Source organism: Scyliorhinus torazame, chromosome 13 (assembly GCF_047496885.1).
Source record: "Scyliorhinus torazame isolate Kashiwa2021f chromosome 13, sScyTor2.1, whole genome shotgun sequence".
Classification (NCBI taxonomy): Eukaryota; Metazoa; Chordata; class Chondrichthyes; order Carcharhiniformes; family Scyliorhinidae; genus Scyliorhinus; species Scyliorhinus torazame.
The window spans coordinates 102,200,838-102,209,187 of NC_092719.1; positions in this window are offsets into that span (position 1 = coordinate 102,200,838).

Consider the following 8,350-nt stretch of genomic DNA (forward strand, 5'->3'; position numbering starts at 1 on the left):
TGGATGCACTTAGGAGCATGCAGGTGGCGGAAAGCATCATAGATCGCAGTTATATAAATGTGGTCACACCCAAGGTGTAGGCAGAGAAATGGGTGACCACCAGAAAGGGCAGGCAGTCAGTGCAGGAATCTCCTGTGGTTGTCCCCCTCTCGAACAGGTATCCCCCTTTGGATACTGTCGGGGGGGATAGCCTATCAGGGGAAAACAACAGCAGCAGCCAGAGCAGTGGCACCACGGCTGGCTCTGATGTTCAGAAGGGAGGGTCAAAGCGCAGAAGAGCAATAGTAATAGGGGACTCTATAGTCAGGGGCACAGATAGGCGCTTCTGTGGACATGAAAGAGACTCCAGGATGGTATGTTGCCTCCCTGGTGCCAGGGTCCAGGATGTCTCTGAATGGGTAGAGGGCATCCTGAAGGGGGAGGGCAAACAGGCAGAGGTCGTTGTACATATTGGTACTAACAACATGGGCAGGAAGGGGCATGAGGTCCTGATGCAGGGGTTCAGGGAGCTAGGCAGAAAGTTAAAAGACAGGACCTCTAGGGTTGTAATCTCAGGATTACTCCCTGTGCCACGTGCCAGTGAGGCTAGAAATAGGAAGATAGAGCAGCTAAACACGTGGCTAACAGCTGGTGTAGGAGGGAGGGTTTCCGTTATCTGGACCACTGGGAGCTCTTCCGGGGCAGGTGTGACCTATATAAGGACGGGCTGCATCTAAACTGGAGAGGCATACATATCCTGGCCGCGGGGTTTGCTAGCGTCACACGGGAGGGTTTAAACTAGTATGGCAGGGGGGTGGGCACGGGAGCAATAGGTCAGAAGGTGAGAACATTGAGGGAGAACTAGGGAATAGGGACAGTGGGGCTCTGAGGCAGAGCAGACAGGGACAAGTTGCTGAACACAGCGGGTCTGGTGGCCTGAAGTGCATATGTTTTAATGCAAGAAGTATTACGGGTAAGGCAGATGAACTTAGAGCTTGGATTAGTACTTGGAACTATGATGTTGTTGCCATTACAGAGACCTGGTTGAGGGAAGGGCAGGATTGGCAGCTAAACATTGCAGGATTTAGATGTTTCAGGCGGGATAGAGGGGGATGTAAAAGGGGTGGCAGAGTTGCGCTCCTGGTTAGGGAGAATATCACAGCTGTACTGCGGGAGGACACCTCAGAGGGCAGTGAGGCTATATGGGTAGAGATCAGGAATAAGAAGGGTGCAGTCACAATGTTGGGGGTTTACTACAGGCCTCCCAACAGCCAGCGGGAGATAGAGGAGCAGATAGGTAGACAGATTTTGGAAAAGAGTAAAAACAACAGGGTTGTGGTGATGGGAGACTTCAACTTCCCCAATATTGACTGGGACTCACTTAGTGCCAGGGGCTTAGACGGGGCGGAGTTTGTAAGGAGCATCCAGGAGGGCTTCTTAAAACAATATGTGGACAGTCCAACTAGGGAAGGGACGGTACTGGACCTGGTATTGGGGAGTGAGCACGGCCAGGTGGTAGATGTTTCAGTAGGGGAGCATTTCTGGAGCAGTGACCACAATTCAGTAAGTTTTAAAGTGCTGGTGGACAAGGATAAGAGTGGTCCTAGGATGAATGTGCTAAATTGGGGGAAGGCTAATTATAACAATATTAGGCGGGAACTGAAGAACCTAGATTGGGGGCGGATGTTTGAGGGCAAATCAACATCTGACATGTGGGAAGCTTTCAAGTGTCAGTTGAAAGGAATTCAGGACCGGCATGTTCCTGTGAGGAAGAAGGATAAATACGGCAATTTTCGGGAACCTTGGATAACGAGAGATATTGTAGGCCTCATCAAAAAGAAAAAGGAGGCATTTGTCTGGGCGAAAAGGCTGGGAACAGACGAAGCCTGTGTGGAATATAAGGAAAGTAGGAAGGAACTTAAGCAAGGAGTCAGGAGGGCTAGAAGGGGTCACGAAAAGTCATTGGCAAATAGGGTTAAGGAAAATCCCAAGGAGTTTTACACGTACATAAAAAGCAAGAGGGTAGCCAGGGAAAGGGTTGGCCCACTGAAGGATAGGTAAGGGAATCTATGTGTGGAGCCAGAGGAAATGGGCGAGGTACTAAATGAATACTTTGCATCAGTATTCACCAAAGAGAAGTAATTGGTAGATGTTGAGTCTGGAGAAGGGTGTGTAGATAGCTTGGGTCACATTGAGATCCAAAAAGACGCGGTGTTGGGTGTCTTAAAAAATATTAAGGTAGATAAGTCCCCAGGGCCTGATGGGATCTACCCCAGAATACTGAAGGAGGCTGGAGAGGAAATTGCTGAGGCCTTGACAGAAATCTTTGGATCCTCACTGTCTTCAGGTGATGTCCCGGAGGACTGGAGAATAGCCAATGTTGTTCATCTGTTTAAGAAGGGTAGCAAGGATAATCCAGGGAACTACAGGCCGGTGAGCCTTACTTCAGTGGTAGGGAAATTACGGAGAGAATTCTTTGAGACAGGATCGACTCCCATTTGGAAGCAAATGGACGTATTAGTGAGAGGCAGCATGGTTTTGTGAAGGGGAGGTTGTGTCTCACTAACTTGATAGAGTTTTTCGAGGAGGTCACTAAGATGATTGATGCAGGTAGTGCAGTGGATGTTGTCTATATGGATCTCAGTAAGGCCTTTGACAAGGTCCCTCATGTTAGACTAGTACAAAAGGTGAAGTCACACGGGATCAGGGGTGAGCTGGCAAGGTGGATCCAGAACTGGCTAGGTCATAGAAGGCAGAGAGTAGCAATGGATGGATGCTTTTCTAATTGGAGGGCTGTGACCAGTGGTGTTCCACAGGGACCTTTGCTGTTTGTAGTATATATAAATGATTTGGAGGAAAATGTAACTGGTCTGATTAGTAAGTTTGCAGACGATACAAAGGTTGGTGGAATTGCGGATAGCGATGAGGACTGTCAGAGGATAAAGCAGGATTTAGATTGTTTGGAGCCATGGGCGGAGAGATGGCAGATGGAGTTTAATCCGGACAAATGTGAGGTAATGCATTTTGGAAGGTCTAATGCAGGTAGGGAATATACAGTGAATGGTAGAACCCTCAAGAGTATTGAAAGTCAAAGAGATCTAGGAGTACAGGCCCACAGGTCACTGAAAGGGGCAACACAGGTGGAGAAGGTAGTCAAGAAGGCATACTGCATGCTTGCCTTCATTGGCCGGGGCATTGAGTATAAGAATTGGCAAGTCATGTTGCAGCTGTATAGAACCTTAGTTAGGCCACACTTGGAGTATAGTGTTCAATTCTGGTCGCCACACTACCAGAAGGATGTGGAGGCTTTAGAGAGGGAGCAGAAGAGATTTACCAGAATGTTGCCTGGTATGGAGGGCATTAGCTATGTCGAGCGGTTGAATAAACTCGGTTTGACTCACTGGAACGAAGGAGGTTGAGGGGCGACCTGATAGAGGTCTACAAAATCATGAGGGGCATAGACAGAGTGGATAGTCAGAGGCTTTTCCCCGGGGTAGAGGGGTCAATTACTAGGAGGCATAGGTTTAAGGTGAGAGGGGCAAGGTTTAGAGTATATGTACGAGGCAAGTTTTTTACGCAGAGGGTAGTGGGTGCCTGGAACTCGCTACCGGAGGAGGTGGTGGAAGCAGGGACGATAGTGACATTTAAGGGGCATCTTGACAAATACATGAATAGGATGGGAATAGAGGGATACGGACCCAGGAAGTGTAGAAGATTGTAGTTTAGTCGGGCAGCATGGTCGGCACGGGCTTGGAGGGCTGAAGGGCCTGTTCCTATGCTGTACATTTCTTTGTTCTTTGTTCTTTGACCTGCACTACAGGTTCGCCGGTAGCTCCTGCCGGCTGGCTCTGCCCACGGAGAACTGTATAAATATGCATGACCTCCAGTGCCCTGCCATTTCGCCAGCTGCAGCAGGAGGCCACGCATCTGACTGTAATAAAGCCACAGTTGTACCCAACTTTAGTCTTTGTGCAATTGATCGTGCATCAATTTATTACAGTCAGATTTTCCACAGAATGGATATCAGAATTAAGCCTGATCGCCTGCAGCTGGATCTGCACTCGCCCGACGCCAGAAAAGACTTTACTCACTGGCTAGCATGTTTTGAGGCCCACATCAAGGCTGCGGACCCCGAGCCAACGGACGCTCAGAAGATAAACGTCCTGTACTCCAGACTGAGCTCCAGCATGTTCCCGTTGATCCAAGACGCCACGAATTACACAAAAGCAATGGAACTCCTTAAGGAACACTACGCGCAGAAGGCGAACACGCTCTTCGCCAGGCATGTACTCGCCACCCACTCGCAACTACCTGGTGAATCCATCAAAGGCTTCTGGCGGGCCCTAATTCCACTCGTCCGGGACTGTGACTGTCAGGCCGTTACAGCCGCCGAACACGTGAATCTCCTCATGCGCGATGCCTTCGTGACGGGGATTGCTTCGGACCGCATCCGAGAACGATTACTGGAAGGGGCCACGCTTGAACTGGCGGAGACGAAAACCTTGGCGCTCTCCATGACGGTCGCATCCCGTAACGTACAATCGTAGCCCTCCCGCCGCGCTGCCCACACTCCTACTCCTTCCTACCCCTCCGGGACCCCGCTGACGACCTCCTCAGCCGGGGCCCTGCCTTCCCAACACGCCTGCGCCGCACACCGATCCGTGCACCCCAGGGGTCTCCTCTGCTACTTCTGCGGTCAGCAGAAGCACCCCCGCCAACACTGCCTGGCCCGCACTGCAGTTTGTAAAGCCTGCAGTAAAAAGGGCCACTTCGCGGCGGTGTGCCAGGCCCACGTAGTCGCTGCGATCACGCCCGCTATCGCCCCCTCCCGCACGCCAGACGCACAATGGGAGCCACCATCTTCTCCCCCCGGGTCCATGTGTGACCAATGGGCGCCGCCATCTTGTCCCGACCCCGCACTGTGCGCGCCATGGGCGCCGCCATCTTGTCCCCCACAGGGTCTCCAGACATCCCGACATCGGAACCGCACACGCTCGCCACCCGAAGCATCTGATGGCTACCCGCAGCTCGCTTCGATGACGCTGGACCAATCTTGCCCGCACAACCTGGCCACCGCGTCGACAACGGTTAAAATCAACGGCCACGCGGCCTCGTGCCTGCTGGACTCCGGGAGCACCGAAAGCTTCGTTCACCCAGATACGGTAAGGCGCTGCTCCCTCGTGGTCCACCCTGCCAATCAAAGGATCTCCCTAGCCTCCGGATCCCACTCTGTCCCGATCCAAGGCTTTTGTACAGTCACTCTCACGGTCCAGGGCGTAGAATTTAGTAACTTCCGCCTCTATGTCCTACCTAATCTCTGCGCTGCACTCCTGTTCGGCCTGGACTTCCAGTGCAACCTCCAGAGCCTCACCCTCAAATTCGGCGGGCCCTTACCCCCCCCCCCCCTTACCGTTTGCGGCCTCGCGACCCTCAAGGTCGATCCCTCCTCCCTTTTTCCAATCTAACTGCGGATTGCAAGCCACAGGAGCAGACGGTACAGCACCCAGGACAAGACCTTCATCAGGTCCGAAGTCCAACTGCTGCTTAAGGAGGGTATTATCGAGGCCAGCAACAGCCCGTGGTGAGCCCAAGTGGTAGTGGTTAAAACTGGGGAGAAACACAGGATGGTCGTGGACTACAGCCAGACCATCAATCGGTACACACAGCTCGACGCGTACCCCCTCCCACGCATATCTGATATGGTCAATCAGATTGCGCAGTACCGGGTCTTCTCAACAATTGACCTGAAATCCACCTACCACCAGCTCCCCATCCGGAAGTCGGACCGGCCATACACTGCCTTCGAGGTGGATGGTCGCCTCTACCACTTCCTTAGGGTTTCTTTTGGTGTCACAAATGGGGTCTCGGTCTTCCAAAGAGAGATGGACCGAATGGTCGACCAGTACGGTTTGGGGGCCACCTTTCCGTACTTAGATAATGTCACCATCTGCGGCCATGACCAGCAGGACCACGATGCCAACCTCGATAGATTCCACCGCACTGCCACTCTTCTCAACCTGACCTGCAACAAAGAGAAGTGTGTGTTCAGCACGACCCGGTTAGCCATTCTCGGCTATATAGCCCAAAACGGACTTCTCAGGCCCGATCCCGACCGCATGCGCCCCCTCATGGAACTTCCCCTCCCCCACTGCCCCAACGCCCTCAAACGCTGCCTGGGTTCTTTTCCTACTACACTCAGTGGGTCCCAAACTATGCGGACAAGGCCCTCCCACTCATTTAGTCCACCCTCTTGCGGCCGAGGCACAACATGCTTTCGCCTGCATCAGAGCAGACATCGCCAAGGCCGGGATGTGCGCAGTGGACGAATCACTGCCTTTCCAAGTAGAAAGCGACACTTCAGACGTCGCCCTTGCCGCCACTCTAAACCAGGCAGGCAGAACCATGGCATTCTTTTCCCGCACCCTTCATGCCTCGGAAATTCGACACTCATCCATCGAAAAGGAGGCCTAAGCTATCGTTGACGCTGTGCGGCATTGGAGGCATTACCTGGCCGGTAAGAGATTCACTCTCCTTACGGACCAACGGTCGGTAGACTTCATGTTCAATAACACACAGCGGGGCAAGATCAAAAATGATAAAATCTTGCGGTGGAGAATCAAGCTCTCCACCTATAATTACGAGATCTTGTATTGCCCCGATAAACTCAACAAGCCCCCAGACGCCCTCTCCCCAGGTACATGTGCCAGCGCACAAGTGGACCAACTCCGGGCCCTACACGACAGCCTTTGTCACCCGGGGGTCACTCGATTACACCATCTGGTCAAAGCTCGCAATCTGCCCTACTCCGTCGAGGAAGTAAGGACAGTCAGCTGGGACTGCCAGGTCTGTGCGGAGTGCAAGCCGCACTTCTACCGGCCGGACAGTGTGCGCCTGATGAAGTGCATCCCACCCCTTTGAACGCCTCAGCGTGGATTTCAAAGGGCCCCTCCCCTCCACTGACCGTAACACGTACATTCTCAGTGTGGTCGATGAGTACTCCAGACTCCCCTTCGCCATCCCATGCCCCGATATGACGTCTGCCACCGTCATCAAGGCCCTCAGCACAATCTTCACTCTGTTCGGTTTCCCCGCATACATCCACAGTGACAGGGGATCCTCATTCATGAGCGATGAGCTGCGTCAGTTCCTGCTCAGCAGGGGTATAGCCTCCAGCAGGACGACCAGCTTCAACCCCCGGGGAAACGGGCAAGTAGAACGGGAGAATGGGACGGTTTGGAGGGCTGTCCAGCTGGCCCTACGGTCCAGGAACCTCCCAGCCTCTCGTTGGCAAGAGGTCCTCCCTGACGCTCTGCACTCCATCCAGTCACTATTGTGCACCGCCAAAAATAACACACCCACGAACGTGTTTTTACCTTCCCCAGAAAGTCCACATCTGGGGTGTCGCTCCCAACTTGGCTCGCTGCACCAGGACCGGTCCTTCGCCGTAGGCACGTCCGACTCCACAAGGCGGACCCCTTGGTGGACAGGGTTCAACTGCTCCACGCCAACCCTCAATATGCCTACGTTGAGTTCCCCGATGGCCGCCAAGATACTGTCTCACTCAGGGACCTGGCACCGTCAGGTTCCACCCCAGTACCCCCCCCCCCCCACCAATGCACCCCCTCCCCTCCTCCCACCGCGCCGCCAATATTGACCCCACCAGACCACCCCCCCTCCCCTTTTCTGCACAAGAGGATGAAGAGGACTTCTGCACGCTCCCGGAGTTCCCCAGTGACTGGCCAGCATCAGCACAGCCACCACCGCCATCGGTGCCACCTCCACCACCACCAGCTCCGACTTCGCCGCCACCGTTACGCCGCTCCTAACGAAGCACCAAAGCACCGGACCGGCTGAACCTTTGACGGACTCCGGACCGTCAACATGGACTTTTCTTTCCCTACCACTATACATAATTGCACTAATTGTAGAGAGTTTCACGTCACCCCTGCCGGACTCATTTTTAACAGGGGGTGAATGTGGCGAACCACTGTAATAGGAGATGTAAGGTAGGACCTGCACTACAGGTTTGCCGGTAGCTCCTGCCGGCTGGCTCCGCCCACGGAGAACTGTATAAATATGCATGACCTCCAGTGCCCTGCCATTTCGCCAGCTGCAGCAGGAGGCCATGCATCTGACTGTAATAAAGCCACAGTTGTACCCAACTTTAGTCTTTGTGCAATTGATCGTGCATCAAGGTGTGCTTGCAATGATCACATGGTATGGTGTGATATTGGGAGTGGTTGTAATGGGATGCTGTGATGTGGTACTGGCAGTGGTTGTAATGGGCTGATGCTGTGATGATACTGGGAGTTGTTGAAATGGACTGCTGCTGGAATGCAATACTGGAAGTGTTTATAATGGGCGGATGATG